At 39.5% G+C, this 17312-nt stretch overlaps 1 protein-coding gene across 2 annotated transcripts in view; it reads left to right on the forward strand.

The window, feature by feature from the left end:
- Positions 1 to 17312, forward strand: part of SNAP25 (synaptosome associated protein 25) — a 190706-nt gene that overhangs the window by 73282 nt on the left and 100112 nt on the right. The window lies entirely within an intron of this gene.

Consider the following 17312-nt stretch of genomic DNA (forward strand, 5'->3'; position numbering starts at 1 on the left):
CTGCTTAGCTCCTTGCTTGTGTAATTTAAAGATTAAAGGGATACAATTTAAAATTTAGCACCTCCACTGCACATATATGGGAAGACTGCCAACATTTGCTGCTAGGCTTTTCAATTAAAGGAGGATTTTAGAAGCCTATTGTTACAGTCGTGGAAAGAGCAGGGAAAATTCAGCAATCAAAAAAAAAAATCATAGTTTCGGGTGCAAAAAAAAAAACAAGATGGGTGATACTTAGGAATTCTTACATGTACTGTAACCAGGGGCTTTTTCATTATCCAACTCCATCCAAAACCGATATTTTGGCAAGTTGAATCACGTGCTGACTTCCTATATCTCAGCAGTAGATTATCGGTTCTGTGGATCCTGGGCTGTTTTCAATTCACTGCCCCGCTGCCTGAATCAAGCATAAGACTAGGTTTACATTTGTGCGCTGTGCTTTTTCTTACAGAATTTGGAACACAGAGTTTGAGTTTTGAACTTTATCTTCTTATGCAGTAGTATACTCTTTACAGATTACTCATAGGATAGTGATAGATAATATAAACACAATGCCTCCAGATTTAGGGATTATGTATATATGTTGTATGTGCTTGTTTGATAATCTTAAAGGAGAAGTACAGCCGAAGATCCTGCGACCCATTTTCAGCAGACAGCACGCTGAAGCCTGCTGTTGGCTGACATCACAGAGCTGGTCCGGGCTGGAGCAAGATCATCACAATAAAGTCGACATCCACCCACAACCCTGGACCAGCACCTGGCTCAGCCTCTCAGCGCCCAGCACTCCAGTGAGTGCAGGGGGGGCAGAGAGCCAGGGGCTGAGAGTCACCAGCTCTCTGCTCACAGAGAACTGAGCAAACAGCAGTCTTTGATCGCTTGGTTCACAGTCCTAGAGCCATCGGGGGACAGATATCCACTCACGTAAGTATGATTTTGAAAGAAAGAATGCACTTCTTTTTAAAGCTATATTCCAGGCAAAAGACACAAAATAATGCAGCTCTGTAATCATTAAAACATCATTAGATTCAGTTTTTATTGCAAGCAGTGTGAGTACCTTTATTTGACTTCCTATCTTTTGGAAAAACAACAGCAGATAGCTTTCTAAGCTTATAAACTGACAATACTATATGCATTATGACAAGAAATAGTAGGTTTGCGCTATGGATGGACTACAGAGAATACTATAAAAACAAGAGGGCTGCCACTACCCAAGGTTCACAACCAAAAGTTGGAACAGTATACAATAAAAAAATATATAAATGTAGGTAGTAAGGGCGCTCTACTCTAATCCTAAATGCCCCGTAGTTCCAAAGGATAAACAAAAGAACATTTATGAGTGCTTCATTTAAAAACCTGTGCCATAGTATAAAGTGCGATGTGAAAACTTGGTGAATTCCAGTAAATTGCATTAAAAAATAAAAAAATAAAAAAAAAAGGAACCAAGGCGTTTCTCAGTATATAAACCTAAACAAATCCTTAATTTTCCTTAATTATCTAATGGACTCTAGTACGTATTAGTGATAATAAGTACTTTTTACTTTTAGTTGAATTGCACCCAGTGAAAAAAAAAAAAAAATAAAAAAAAAAAATAAAGATGGAAATAAATATAAAAATAAAAATTGTTATTGTGTTAATATCCACAATTACATTTAAAATGACAAGTGCATAATATTATCCTATAGGTCGCGTACACACGCGGGGACTGTTCGCCCAACTTTGTCCGTCAAACAGTTTCGGCAAACAGTCCGCTCAAAATTAGCATGGACGGACATGGCCACACACGACGTACGAACAGTTTGCTGAAACCGTGCGCGATGACGTGAACGGCACGTACGACGGGAAGAAAAATACGACGTCCTATACACTGCATTATAACTTTCGGCGTGTAAAGCCTTTCTGAGCATGCGCGGAACTTAGTTTGTCGAACAAGCCTACACACGAGGGAACTGTTCGCTGAAACAAGGTTTCAGCGGACAGTTTTTCGGAAATTCCGAAAAACCTTGTTCAGCGGACTGTTCGCTGAAACTGTCCGCTGAACGCCCACACACGGGCGGACTGTCCGCCGAAACACTGTTCAGCGGACAAAGTTGGCCGAACAGTCCCCGCGTGTGTACGCGGCCATAGAATTACACAAATTGAGTGATAACAATGCTAGCCTTTTAACCAGTGTCCATAACCAGCAGTGCTAAAAAATATGAAAAAAAGTCCAAAAGTGCCTGGTGCAAATAATCCTTGGGGGGTAAAAAACCCGGTGCGATTTTCGTGCAAAGGACGAATTTTGCACTCACCAACTTCCCTGCCCCTGCAGGGGTAGAAGCGCCTCCACAGTGTTAGCCCGTGTCGCTATACGCTGGTCCAAGTACTATCTGTCGGTCCAAAAGATCTGCTTCTCGCCTCAGGGATGTGTTGCTGAGGAAAGAAAACCGCCCATAGTGTGATAATGTAACAGGCATCCAATGTTTATTAATAAAATAGGAAAACTACTCACAAAGGTGAAGTTAAAAAAACGCAGTGTACAGATATAGTCAAGTGCTGCCACTTTAAGGAAGAGTCTGTGTACGTCCTAGGCCACGCCCTACGCGTTTTGTCATACGATGTCCTCTGGAGCAGGCATTTTGGTACACCTCTTCCCATTTATATGGTGTAGTGCCATACCGCGCCTGTGCGAACCCTCGGTCGCCATGTTTAATAAGGGAACTTTCCTGCTATTGCTCCGCATTGCCTATGCAACCATATGGCGCTGGAGCGGCGTCTATTATGTTTGTGTCTATGCAGGTGGCATTGCCCTACATCCCACTCAAGTACGGCTACAACCTCTCCTGATTTTTTATAACCATTCAGCACAACTATTCCAAAAATCAATTAACATTATACTATAGGCAGAAAATATACCCTGCAGCTGATGGCATAAATACATGTGCTTATAGATAAACAGATGTTACATACATTCCATATTTACATATAAAACCAGTTAATAAAAATAACGATATGAGATATTTAAAACAATATAAGAATAAATGTATATACTCCTATATGAATCCCAAAGAAGTATAATATAGAAAAAATATCTAAAATTATATCTGAAAGAAGAATATGTATATATAAAAATATGTATATATAAAAATGAAAGTAAAAATAAAAATAAAGTTAAAATAAAAAATAGAAAAATGAAATATATACAAATAAAAATAAAAATGTAAAAATTAAATATAAAATTAAAATTAAATTGGGAATGGAATCAGCTAATAAAAGACTCTGATGAAAAATCCAAGGAAGGTAAAAGGAAATTGACTTTGGGAAAAAACTGGTGATGTAATTATATATGTTGGGAGTTATTATACTCATATCCTATTAAAAATATTTTTGTAAAAAGACTCCCAATCTGTGTCTAAATCTTTACTAACAAAGAGAGTGGACTTACATGAGGAACATGGGAGGAACTTGAGTCAGATAAAACCCAGTCGTTCTGTACGTTCTTTTTAATAGTTATATGAATGTGTTACCTTCGACCCAAAGCCCCAAATTCTTCTTATTTTTTGCATTCTTTTTAAATAGGTGAATCTTTTTCTTTTTCTTTTTAATGAAAAGAAGGGACCTTAGTTGTTAGGAGTTCGATTTTTCTATATATAGATTTTCTGATAATTTTATGAATATATCATATTCGACCCTAACCAAAACCTTTATGTTTTTTATCCATATCCCCAAAAATCGAATAAATATAAACACATTACATTCAACATGAAAGGAGTTAGGGAAATGGGAATCTAATCTAATAATTTGTTAAAAAGCAATTCAAATCTAAGTCGATGTTTAGGCCTGAGGGTTGGAGGGTTTCTAAATTAAAAATCCATTTAGTCTCATTTTGTGACACCTTTATTCTTTTGTCTTCTCCCCTCCAATGCCCTTTTATCTGATCAATTGCATAAAATACCATGCATGTGGGGTCCCGGCCATGATGGTCTCGGAAGTGTCTAGAAACACTATGTTTATTGAATACATTTTTTATGTTTGTGATGTGTTCCTTAATTCTTACATGTAGTTGCCTTGTAGTTCTTCCTACATATTGTTTACGGCAAGGGCATTCTATAACATACGTAACAAAAGTGCTATTGCAGATAATTAGCTCATTGATCTTTTACTCGTTTCCATTTGTGAAGGACATAAAATGTGATTTTTTTTCTATTGGTTTTCTTACTGAGTTTGTAGGGGAGGCACCTCCCACATTTAAAGAACCCTTTTAAGTTTGCAAAGATCTTTATTTGTTTAGGAGGATCTATAAAAAATTTTACCAACTTGTTTCACAAGGTTGGTGCTCTCCTATAAATTAAAGAGGGCTTGTTGGGTAGTACAGTTTTTAAAACATTATCGGATTGCAGGATGGGCCAATGTCTCCTAATAATATGTTCCAAAGCCTTATGTTGTCTGATGTATCCTATAAGGAATGCAACGTCTAACCTTTTGTTGTTCTTTTGTCGTCTGACGTTCGGTACCCCATCAATCAGACTGTTTCTTTCTATCCTTTTTACTTTCTCTTTTAGGCTGCGTAATTCCCTTTCTTTGTACCCTTTTCTGATGAATCTCTGTATGATCTCTTCCGCCTGTATTTCAAAGTCCATTTCCTTACTACAATTTCTATATAACCGCATCAGTTGCCCTTTGGGTATGTTCCTTATCCACTGGGTGTGGTGACAGCTGTTGGTAGGGATATACCCGTTGCGGTCTGTGGTTTTAAAGAAAGTGCGCGTGCCTATTATCCCACCCTGTTTAAAAATCTGCAAATCCAAATAATCTATACTGTGCTGATTCCAGTTTCTGGTAAAAGAGATGTCATATATGTTCTGGCTGATCTCATCAAAAAAATCTTGTAATTCCTGCATTGAGCCTCTTCAAATAATGATGATATCATCTACATATCTATGGTACATTTTACGATTTTTTCTAGGTACACCATAAATTTGCTCTTCTTCCCATCGGTTTAAAAAGAGGTTTGCCACACTGGGAGCATACTTTGCTCCCATGGCTACCCCCTTGGTTTGAGTGTAATATGTACCTTGGTACCAGAAATAGTTGTGGCCCATAGCCAGTTGGAGATCCTCCAAAATATATTTAATCTGTTCCTGTTTTAAATCGAACTGTTGGTGTAATGCCCATTCTACACTACTTATTGCATCACTCTGTTTAATATTCGTATATAGTGAGTTGACATCTATTGTTACCAGAATATCCTCCTCCTTTACGTCTATATTTCTTAATTCTCCAATCAACTGCCTGTCTTTGAAGTATGATTTGCCCTCCATGACTAAGGGCTGAAGGAATCCATCTATATAGGCCCCAAGTCTGGAGAACAATAAATCTATGCCACTAACAATTGGTCTTTCAGGTGGCTGGGTTTGATTTTTATGCACTTTGGGGACATAGTATATTACTAGGGTTTTGGCTGCTTTAGGTTGTTAGGTACTTGGCTTCTTTTTTGTTCAAAATCCCCTTATTCTCTCCTTTCTTAACCTCCCTGGTGGTATGATTCAGTCTGGTTTTAGGTGCTGAAAGTGGTACAATTATTTTGCATGGAAATCTGGCGTTTTATATTGTAGTCCTGTACCGTATTTGCCGGCGTATAAGACGACTGGGCGTATAAGACGACCCCCTATTTTTCCAGTGAAAACTTAGGTTTTGGGCTATACTCGCCATATAAGACTACCCCCTTCCGAGGCAACACCATTAAAAAAAAACTTCAGACTTAACATCAGATTTGATTTAAACACGGTCATTTTAATGAACCATCAGAAACATTAAAAAAAACATCAGACTTAACATCAGATTTGATTTAAACTCGGTAATTTTAATGAAAATGGTTGACTTTCTGGTACTTAAAATCCTTCAAAATCCTCTTCATGTTCATCCTCTGACAGCATAAGTTCATCAATGACATCTTGTGGTACATTCGTAAGACAATCATCATATGGATCCAATTCCACATCAGATGGTGTGGCTTCAGCTTTGGCTTCCTCTTCATCTTGCCACAAGTCATCGTCCTCCATACCATCCAATGAATTTGATATGCCACACTTCTTGAAAGACTTGATGACTTTTTCTGCATCAATATCATTCAAGGCTTTTATGACAAAGGTGCACAAAACATCCAACTGTGGAGCACGCATGTTTCCTCCTTTTGTGAATGACTTTTCGCCGCTAACCATCCACTCATTCCACTGTTCTCGAATTCGATCTTTAAATGGCTTATTTAGGCACACATCCAGTGGCTGTACCAACAACGTCAATCCTCCAGGAATAACCGCTGCATCTGTGTTTATTCTTTTCAGCCTTTCCTTTGTGCTGGGAGTTAAATGAGCCCTGAACATATCCCACACCAGTAGGCTACGTTCTCGAAGAAGTCCAGCGGGTCGTCTACTCCATACATTTTCAAGCCATAGCTTTATCCCTTCTTCATCCATCCAGCCTTTTTCATTCACATGTACAAATACTCCAACGGGGAACTTTATTTTCGGCATTGTTTTTCTTTTGAAAATAATCATGGGTCTTAGTTTGGCACCATCAGCTGTACATGCTAGTACCACTGTAAAACTGGACTTCTCATGTCCTGTTGTTTTAATTAACACAGTTTTGGCACCTTTTGAATTGACGGTTTTATTTCCAACCATATCGAAATTCATAGGAGTTTCAACCATATTTCCAATCTGACTTAACGCATAGCCATGTTTCTTGCGCTGCTCTATTACATATCGATGGAAATTGCTTACTTTGCCATTGAGATCTGCAGGTAATTTTTGTGCAATTTTGGTCTTTTGCCTCAGTACCAAATCATGCCTTTCCAAGAACCTAGAACACCAGGATATAGTGGCCTTAAATCCTTTGCTGTGATCTGGGTTAGATTTGGCCCACTGAAGTGCAAAGATCCGTATGCTGCTTCGTGTCACTACAAAACCATTGTGACGATGCTCATGCACCATGTCTGCTACATGCTTCTCGAGTTCTGGCCAATGTGGGGTGCCTCTTCTTAATGCACACTTAGCCCTTGGCAAACTCTTTAATGCATCTTCCTTTGCTTTCCAGTCTCGGACGATCTTTTCCGTTACTCCATATTGTCTTGCAGCAGCGCAGTTATTATTTTCCTTGGCAAAGTTTACAACTTTGAGCTTGAAACTGGCTTCATGTTTCCTTCTCCTTGCTGGAGCCATGCTGGGGCCCTGTCTATCAGCCATTTCCCACTACAGGAAATCTAAAATCTGTCAGGTATTGTAATCTGTCAGGTATTACGCTATCACTTTTATGTAATCAAAAAGGAAACTGGTGAACTGCAAGTCCCAGAGATCCTACAATTGGTAACGTACCAGTAGGTAGCAACAATGACTCCTCTCCTCCAAAGCACCATAAATCATACCAGTATTTTATATGAAGGGGAGATCTGGAGCTGGATGTGCAGTACAGGATGTTGGCTACCAGTACACAAAGTACCGTATATGATGCTTTGTTACGATATGTACAGTAGAGCTAGGTACTCACAGTATATATGGTAATGCTTTGTAATATACCGTAACAGTAGCGCCAGGAAGACACAGTATATGATGCTTTGTTGCTAGGTACAGTACGGAATATAATGCTTTGTTAGTAGGTAAGTACGGTACGGTATATATGATGCTTTGTTGCTTTGTTAGTAGGTACAGTACGGTACGGTATATATGATGCTTTGTTGCCTTGTTAGTAGGTACAGTACGGTACGGTATATATGATGCTTTGTTGTTTTGTTAGTAGGTACAGTATGATATATATGATGCTTTGTTAGTAGGTACAGTATCGTATACTGTACCATATACTGTATATGATGCTTTGTTAGTAGGTACAGTATTATGATGGTTACTGCAAGCTTGCCAAGTTGTCACTTCCTCACTGGTAAAAGGTTAGGTTACTGATAGGGCTTTTAAATCACAGGAAGAAGTGTACCATACAGTATACCGGTATTATTTTGTATATCCGAATACAGTGTGAATACTAAGCCAATCACGGCAGGCAATGCATTTTACTATCTCTTGGATGGATGCAAAGCCTGCTCGGATTGGCAGAGGCTGTGACATCATCAGCCCGCGCCGCTCCGACTCATGCCTGCTCAGATTGGAGAAACAACCTGCCAATCCGAGCAGGCTTAACAGGCTCTGCATCAGCAAAACAGTGCATCGCCCGCCAGGATTGGCTCAGCGGCGCACAGTGTATGGATACAGCGCACCCGGCGGCCTCTTCACCCGGTCCCGAAAACCGGACTGTTTATACTTCCCTCTGGCGGCCTCTACCCCATTAACGGAGCAGGTAAACATGCCTTGCAGCCTCTGCACCCGGCGTATAAGACGACCCCCGGTTTTTGGCTGTGTAATTCGGGTGTAAAACGTCGTCTTATACGCCGGCAAATACGGATTCTTAGGAATAACTCTCTTAAATCTGTTCAAACCAGAGTCTAGCAGACATCCCGGGTGTGATAAAGTTTATAATATAATAAATAATAATAAAAATTATTCAATAATGTAATCAAATCCTAAAACACTGAAAAAGGGACACTTTTTGGTTGCTATGGACAATCTCCAAATTCCAGCCATAAAAAACAGTATTTATAATATAAAAGTGCATGCAGGGCACTGCAAAGACCACTAGGGACAAAGGGGGTGTGTATTTTTTATACAGTACTGTAATCTGTAAGATTACAGTGCTGTGTGTGTTTTGTGTCTTTTATCTTTTTTGAATTTGCCGCCGTTCTCCGCTCCCGTGCGCCGTAACTTCGGCAGGGAACAGAGCTCGGCGGCATTCGGGACTGTGAATCGAGCGGAGGACAGCTCGATCACACAACGCGGAGGACATCGCTGGATCCAGGGGACAAGGTAAGTAACTCTCCCTGTGTCCTCCCCTGCATCCAGCGATGCGATCCCGAGTCTAGCTCAGGGTTACCGCTCCTGTTAGTAAAATCCCAACCCGAGCCAGACTCGGGATTACCGCTAGGGGGGTTAACATATGTTTTTAAAGTTTTTTCATATTTCTTCTTAGGATTTCCCTTCAGTTTCTTGTAGGTGACTGGTACATTTAGTAAGTTCTCCATTTCGTTCATATAATCCTGTTTGTTCAATATTACCAGCCCCCCCCCCCCCCTTTGTCTGCCGGCCTAATTACTATATCTTTTTTCTTCTCCAGTTGCCTGATGGTTTTCCATATGCCCTTACTTTTAGATCTTGTAATTTCCAGTTCTCATAGATCTCTTTCCACCATTTTTTTGAACACTGTTATGCTTTCATTATGTTGTGCTTTAGGGTTAAAAATGGAATTGTTCCTCAAATTGGAATGTCTATAGACACTATGTTCCTCTGTTTTGTCTCTTTATCCCTACTATATGCATTATACCTATCTATGCAGCAGGTGGCACTGTAATATTATGATGTATAGTTCATGCATTCTATAATGTGATGTAATGGGAGGAAGTACTGTTTTTCCTCTGTGTGCACTCGTTTGTGTTCTCTTCCTGTTTCATGTTTCTCATGTTCTGATATTCCTCCATAAAAGCAAAGTTATTGCTGCAAACACGAAGCTTCTAGTGCATGATTTCAATACTCTGCACAACATATTATGGGCTCAGGCAGCCCAGCAGCACCCATGCACTAGAAAGATAATTCTACAGTGAGTCAGTGAGTATACAAGCTACTGAAAGATGGCAAGCAGTTCAGATGTGAACTTTGCAATAACAAAGCTGAACAATGGCAATTACCAGCTGTGGAAGTTCAAGCTAGAAATGCTTCAGAACAAGGATGACTTGTGGCAAGTGCCGAATACAGACAGACTCACAAACAGAGAGATGGAGAAATAGGACAGAAAAGACTGTCAGGCAAGAGCGACTATAAGCTTATTAGTGGAATATGACCAGACTATCCACATAAGAGCAGAGAAAATAGCCAAAGGTATGCGTACTTCAATTGCAGAAACTGCATGAGCATTCAAGTCTAAACAGAAATCTCTTTCTACTAAGAAAGCTATATAAGATGAGACTAGAAGAAGGCCATCAAATGTGTAACCACCTGAAAGCTATACTAGAGATCATAGAGCAACTACGCACCATTGGAGAGGTCATCAGAGATAACTATACTGTTGCCCTGCTCCTCTGCAGTCTTCCATAGACATATACTGCTCTTAATAAAACTTTATAAACCAGACCTGAGCAGAAGCTGACACTGGAATATGTTGAAGGCAAATTAATTGATGAATATGACAGAAGGAAAGAAAATAGGCACCATGATGACAAAGCTCTTAAGATGTACAAATGAACAAAGCACAATAAAGAAAGCAGAGCCTGTTATCACTGTAAAAGGACTGGTCACTTAAAAAAAGGACTGTTCTATCTGGAAAGCCCAACAACAAAAGATAGAGCTATCCACAAAAAGAGTGAAAGCAGCCACAAAGGAAACTGAAGACACATCCTGGAGTGGCACACATGGAGTGATACAGAGCGGCAAGCCACGTGGCTGGTGCATAGACTCTGGTGCGACAAGCCACATGACTAGCGATGAGACCTTCTTCACAAACATTTATTACAGTGCAAAAGATAAAGTTTTCCTAGCAAACGGGAAAAGTATCACATCAAAAAGTAAAGGCCAGAGCTTCCTGAACTGCATTACACCACAAGGCAAACAGAGTATCTGTCAGGGCTGGGTTCAGCCCTTCCTTCTCAGAGCTGGCGGCTCAGCTGTCAGCTAATTGCCAGCTCCCACCTCTCTCCACAGTTACTCAGCTGTTGTTGATATCCTGCTCATCAGTCCTGCCTACTTAAGCCATCCAGTCCAGAGGAGCTCTGCCTTCGCCTTGGTTTGGGCCCGCCCCTCTCTCTCTCTCTTATTGGCTAACTGAGTTTGATTGACAGCAGCAGGAGCCAGTGGTGCCACTGCTGTGTCTCAGCCAATCAGGATAGAAAGTCCTAGAAGGTTGAGGCACTCGTGGACATCGCTGGATAGAGATGGGCTCAGGTAAGTATTTGGGGGGGGGGGCGGGCTGTTGCACACAGAAGGCTTTTATCTTAATGCATAGAATGCATCAACTTTAAGGAACCTCTAGAAACCTCTGAATTTGGTTGAGAAATGCTATCACTGCATTTCTGTACACACATAATTATACATAAAATGTATTTTATTAAAAACAAAAGCATGCTTGTTATACTCACTGTAGAACCTAAGGAGTTAATCCTCTGCATTGTGTAAAAGGTCTACTTGATCCTGTCTTCTCTGATCCTCCCTCTTTCCACTGTCCCCAATCAATCTCCTGATAAAACACATGCTCAGTTTGGCGTGTATTGCTAGAGAGTTTTTTTTTTCTTGGGAGGGTGTATATGATCAGCACAGGGCCAATCAGCACTGTCCAGACAGAAAGTCAGGGGTCATGCAACCTCATAGGATAGTCAGAGGAGAATGAAAACTCCTCCTACAAGTTTTAACCAGACACTGATAGAAGTCACAAGACTGCTATAGACTGATGATGAGTAAAGGTATTTAGCAGTTTATATTTACTAAAATGATTGCATTTCCATGTTCTGTGTACTGTGGGAGACCAGATATAGTGAATGCAGGCTCCTGGGTTTAGTAACACTTTGAAAACGAACGCGTTTTGAAAATACTTTCTTCCTTAGGGGAAAGATGAATCTGTAAAATACATTTTACAGTGCTATAATAAACACATAGTACTTTATCTGGTGTCAATCTGTGTAAACACACATCAAAAGTAGACTTACAGACCCAAATGATCACAATAGGTCATCATTGTGTTAAAAGATCACACAGCATGCCCCCAGGTAAGCTCCAAGATTACCCCCCCCCCCCCCCCCCCACCTCTGGGTGCCAACTTGTTAAAAAATAGCCAGTTGATAAATGTAATCAAAGGTTATAGGGAGTTAAGAAAAAAGTCAGTTAGCTAAAGTATGCGGTTGGAGACATCTTAGTTCTGTTAGATGTTAAATATGCAATTCTGGTGCACCAAACATGTCAACTATATACAATCTCTAGGTGGCAAGAATGTTGCAGTACAACAGAGCACAAAGTTAGTTAGAGCTGTAACTATGTCATCAACAATCTCCACATTAAATAAAACCCATACAAACAACAAAAAACCTCTAAGCACAGTCAGTCTCCTTCATTTCATATTGCTGCTGGGCCAAAAGGACATCATTCAAGAGCTCCGTTGGCTAGATAATGAAGCATACTGTCACATACAGGAAGTCCTGAGCTCTGGGCGCTATTAGTTAAGCAGAAATTAAAATGACAGTGCGATCACAATTATTCTGTAAGGACCTATTTTCATCACTAATAAAAAGGTGCTTATTTCATGTTGGAATTTATTTCCCATGTTTTAAAACTAGCCTTCTCTCCTCCCCAACTGACAACCTTCATTAATTAAAAGACATAGAAGAAATTGTTTATGTGATCACTTAGTATCAATAGCAAAGAGAACCTATTCAAGTTATATCTGTTTTCAAATTTAAAAGCGTGTTAATGATTGCATAAATTTGCAGATATATGTGGAAGGTGATTGCAGCTGTTAGGACACCTCTATGCGGTGTGGTGTTGTCCTATTCTATAAATAATGGAAATTACCGCGCTAATGGTCTAAAATTAGGAAGCCGCAGAACACTACAATAGACAAAATATTGTGTTAAAGAAGTCTGTGTGATAAAGTGCTGCTCTAAAATATCAGTGATCCACTAAAAGAAACCACACAATTATATCTCAACTGTGATCATAAATAGAAAACATGCTAAATATATACACTGATTTTATATAGTTACATAGTTAGGCTGAAAAAAAGACACAAGTCCATCCAGTTCAACCATAAAAAATAAATAAATAAAATAAAAAATATCGTACAATCCCATATACCCAATCCTATACCCAAAGCTGATTCAGAGGAAGGCGAAAAAAATAAAGATTACATATATGACATACACACCATTGTATCAAAATAAGTGTTACACGTGAATAAGAAAATGTATGTAACAAATGTTTAAAAAAATCCACACAAGTGGGCATTAACCAGTTCCCGACCAGCGCGCGCCGATGTACGTCGGCAGAATGGCACGGGCAGGCATATTGGCGTACAGGTACGTCCAATCTTTAATGCCGCCCTGGCATCGCGAGCACGCCGGCGGCGGCACGCTCAGGTGCTGGTCAGGACCCCCTTGAGTCCGGTAGCGGGTCCCGCGGACTCGATCGCCGTAGGCATCCCCGCGATCGTCTCACGGGGCGGCTGAATGAGAACAGCATCTCCCCGTTCTACCTAGCAACTAGTGACGCTGATCTCTGCTCCATGTGATTGGAGCAGAGATCAGTGTTCACTAAATGAAAGCCCACCCCCCAACAGTTAGTAACACACCCCTAGGAACACTTAACCCCTACACTGCCACCCACTGGTTAATCCCTGCACTGCCAGTGTCATTTACACAGGAATCACTGCATTTATATAGCAGTGATTGCTGTATAAATGACAATGGTCCCAAAAATGTGTCAAAAATGTCTGATGTGTCTGCCATTATGTCGCAGTCTAAATAAAAATCGCTGATCGCCGCCATTACTAGTAAAAAAAAAATTATTAATAAAAATGCCATAAAACTATCCCCTATTTTGTAAACGCTATAACTTTTGCGCAAACCAATCAATAATCGCTTATTGCTAATTTTTTTTTTACCAAAAATATGTAGAAGAATATGTATCGGCCTAAATTGAGTGAAAAAAATGTTTTTTATATATTTTTGGGGGATATTTATTATAATTATGTTTGTTTATAGCGCAAAAAATAAAATCCGCAGGGGTGATCAAATACCACCAAAAGAAAGCTCTATTTGTGGGAAAAAAAGGACGTCAATTTTGTTTGGGAGCCACGTCGCATGACCGCGCAATTGTCAGTTAAAGCGACGCAGTGCTGAATTGCAAAAAGTGGTCTGGTCTTTGGCCAGCAAAATGGTTCGGGGCTGAAGTGGTTAAAGTGCAACGTGCATATAACGCAAAAAAAAAATGATAATGGTCCCAAATTGAATAGTGTAAACAGTCCAGTGTTAAATGATGCATACATAAATATATAAATCTTCAGAGTGTAAATAATCCTCTGATAGTAGGCAATTCCATATAAGACCTCAGGTTGACCAACAAGGTAGTGGTATCCACCACTGGAAAAAACTAAATTTGCTTACCAGAAAGCCTGGACCTTACAGTGTTAAGTCAGACAGGCTGACTAGGAGATAAATCTCCACTGGAGTAATCCATTGGGTGGCTACAGGGGTCTCGCATTGCAATGCTGTAGCTAAGATACCATTCTCTTGGTAATATTATATGGTCCAAACATCCAAAAAAACAAAATGTCTCCACATAGTATGAAACCATAAGATAGCAAAATGTATTTAAAAAGTACAGAACACTTACATTCCATCAGACGATTAAGCGCTCAAAAAGTAAAATCCATAAATCTGTCAAACATGTAGTTCGCAATGGCCTGGATAGGACTCAATGATGCATTTGGTCTAATGAGACATCATCTGGGCTTTTCTATGGGGGTACTAATATTAGGAAAATAAAGCAATAAATAACCTACAAACAGTTTCTTTTTATGGTTACTTACCTCCTCCTTGCTATAGTACAATAACAATATGGTACAGTAATGCATGAAATTTAAACAACATGAAGCAGCTAGTCAGCTGATCCTTACCCATTGCTGACTTATCATGCCTTGTCCTGTACCACACACTTTCCTTCCCTATGTCATAGCCTTACCAAATCTTATTCCAAATCTCCTGGAGTGGAGATGGAGTTTGGATTTGTGCCAACTATGGTGGAAGATTTGGTGGGGGTGAAGGGAGGATCACAGACCATACCCCTCAACCATCCTAGAATCCATGGCACTGTCATGGGATTGTAACAAAATACCAGTTTATGGATTAGGACTGTGCTGGTGTGCTTGTTCCAGTGTAGCTTGCAACTTTAAAGTAGGCTCAAACAAAGCATTAGCGAGCTGTGTTTATTCAGTTTTACTTATTTCTATTTTTTATTGATCCTTTAGGTTATGCAATGAGACTGTCACTAATAATACAGTAATTATGAATTATGTTGTGGGTACAAGGACTGCAGACAGTGTGCAGTCTATACTATATGCAAGCCTAAACTTTATTAGACTCTTAGGTCAGACTCTTAGACCATGTTCCTTTAAGCCATGACCAATATTCATTGCAAATTTATCTGTACACGATTTTACCACATGTACAAAGCGTGCTGCATGTTCAGGGTGCCCCCATTCTCATGTTCCAAAGTTAGGAGGTATGCTAAAAGAGATAGAAGGTGTTAAGAAGGTTCTGCAGGACAAAACAATATTAACGCTGCATAAAAAGTGCCGATGTTCATCCCAAGCATCCGAGATTTATATATATATATATATATATATATATATATATATATATATATATATATATATATATATATATATATATATATATACATATATATATTATATATATATACATATATATATATTATATATATATACATATATATATATTATATATATATACATATATATATATATATATATATATATAATCGATGACTGTACTGGCATTTCTGGCCCTTTGAGAATGTAATTTCTAATGAAACGTGGCAGGAGGAGCTACACACTTGACGTCATTGCGCACCGGAAGTGCCACCAAGAAGAGATTGGGATTTATGTGTTTGTACAGTGCTGTGTTTTACCTTTACATGTGAGTGTATTTTTAATTTTTAATAAAGTAGTGGTGACTGATTTACACTATTTGGAGCAAGGGTCTCTTCTTGTGTTTCCTCTGAGTGTATGCATATGGATGCCTATTACCGAAGGTAACCATCATAAGCATCCTGTAAAACAACTATTGGAATTCCTTTGTGGGCTTTGTGATCTGCAATCAAGTTGGTGCTTTCCTTGAAGCGTGGGAGATTAATTCATGCTGTTCATGACCTTTCTATTAAATTAGGGGGTCACTGAATTCTGGTAAGCCTTAAATATACCCTTGGTGACGGCTTAGTTTACTGGTGTGGGATGCACATCTTATTTTGTTTCTAGAGTGAATAGTGCAATTTAAAAAGTTGACTTTAAGTTATAAGTGGTCTTTTTTCACACATTTCAAGGTTTTTTACTGTGTATATGCACAAGAAACACTTTCTTTCATCGTAGTTCAGCACATTGTTTTTATGGATATTTTTTGCTAAGGTAGATATCACTTAGCTTGCTTGCAGCTTTGTTGTTTCATTAATTATTGAATTTACCACTTATGTGGTTCATTATTTTACTTATTGGTTTTGCATAAAAAGTGGCCTACCAATTTAACCAAAGCAAGGACAAGAGGTAGTTCTTCCCCATGGACATTTTTCTATGCATACAAAACTAAATTAAATTGTCCTTAATTTAGTTGAAATGGTACAGTATCTGTTGCACCATATGGAAATTTACTTTAACTTGTTCTTTAACCACTTCCCGACCAGCGCACGACGATGTACGTCGACAGAATGGCACGGGCAGGCATATTGGAGTACAGGTACGTCCAATATTCGATGCCGCCCTGCCATCGGGAGCACGCCGCCGGCGGCGCGCACCCGCGCTGGTCGGGACCCCCGTGAGTCCGGTCGCGGGACCCGCGGACTCGATCGCCGCGGGCATCCCCGCGATCGTCTCACGGAGCGGCCGAATAGAGCAAATGCTGTGTAAACACCATTTGTCTATTCTGCCTAGCAACTAGTGACGCTGATCTCTGCTCCATGTGATTGGAGCAGAGATCAGTGTACACTAAATGAAAGCCCAACCCCCCCACAGTTAGTAACACTCCCCTAGGAACACTTAACCCCTACACTGCCACCCACTGGTTAACCCTTTCACTGCCAGTGTCATTTACACAGGAATCACTGCATTTATATAGCAGTGATTACTGTATAAATGACAATGGTCCCAAAAATGTGTCAAAAATGTCCGATGGGTCCCCCACAATGTCGCATTCACAATAAAAATCGCAGATCGCCGCCATTACTAGTAAAAAAAAAAATAATAAAAAATTATTAATAAAAATGCTATAAAACTATCCCTATTTTGTAAACGCTATAACTTTTGCGCAAACCAATCAATAATCGCTTATTGCGATTTTTTTTACCAAAAAATATGTAAAAGAATACGTGTCGGCCTAAACTGAGGGAAAAAAATGTTTTTTTATATATTTTTGGGGGATATTTATTATAACAAAAAGTAAAAAATAATGCGTTTTTTTCAAAATTGTCGCTCTATTT

This window comes from Lithobates pipiens, unplaced genomic scaffold, assembly GCF_037356315.1.
Source record: "Lithobates pipiens isolate NorthernLeopardFrog02 unplaced genomic scaffold, aLitPip1_a1.2 Scaffold_18, whole genome shotgun sequence".
Classification (NCBI taxonomy): Eukaryota; Metazoa; Chordata; class Amphibia; order Anura; family Ranidae; genus Lithobates; species Lithobates pipiens.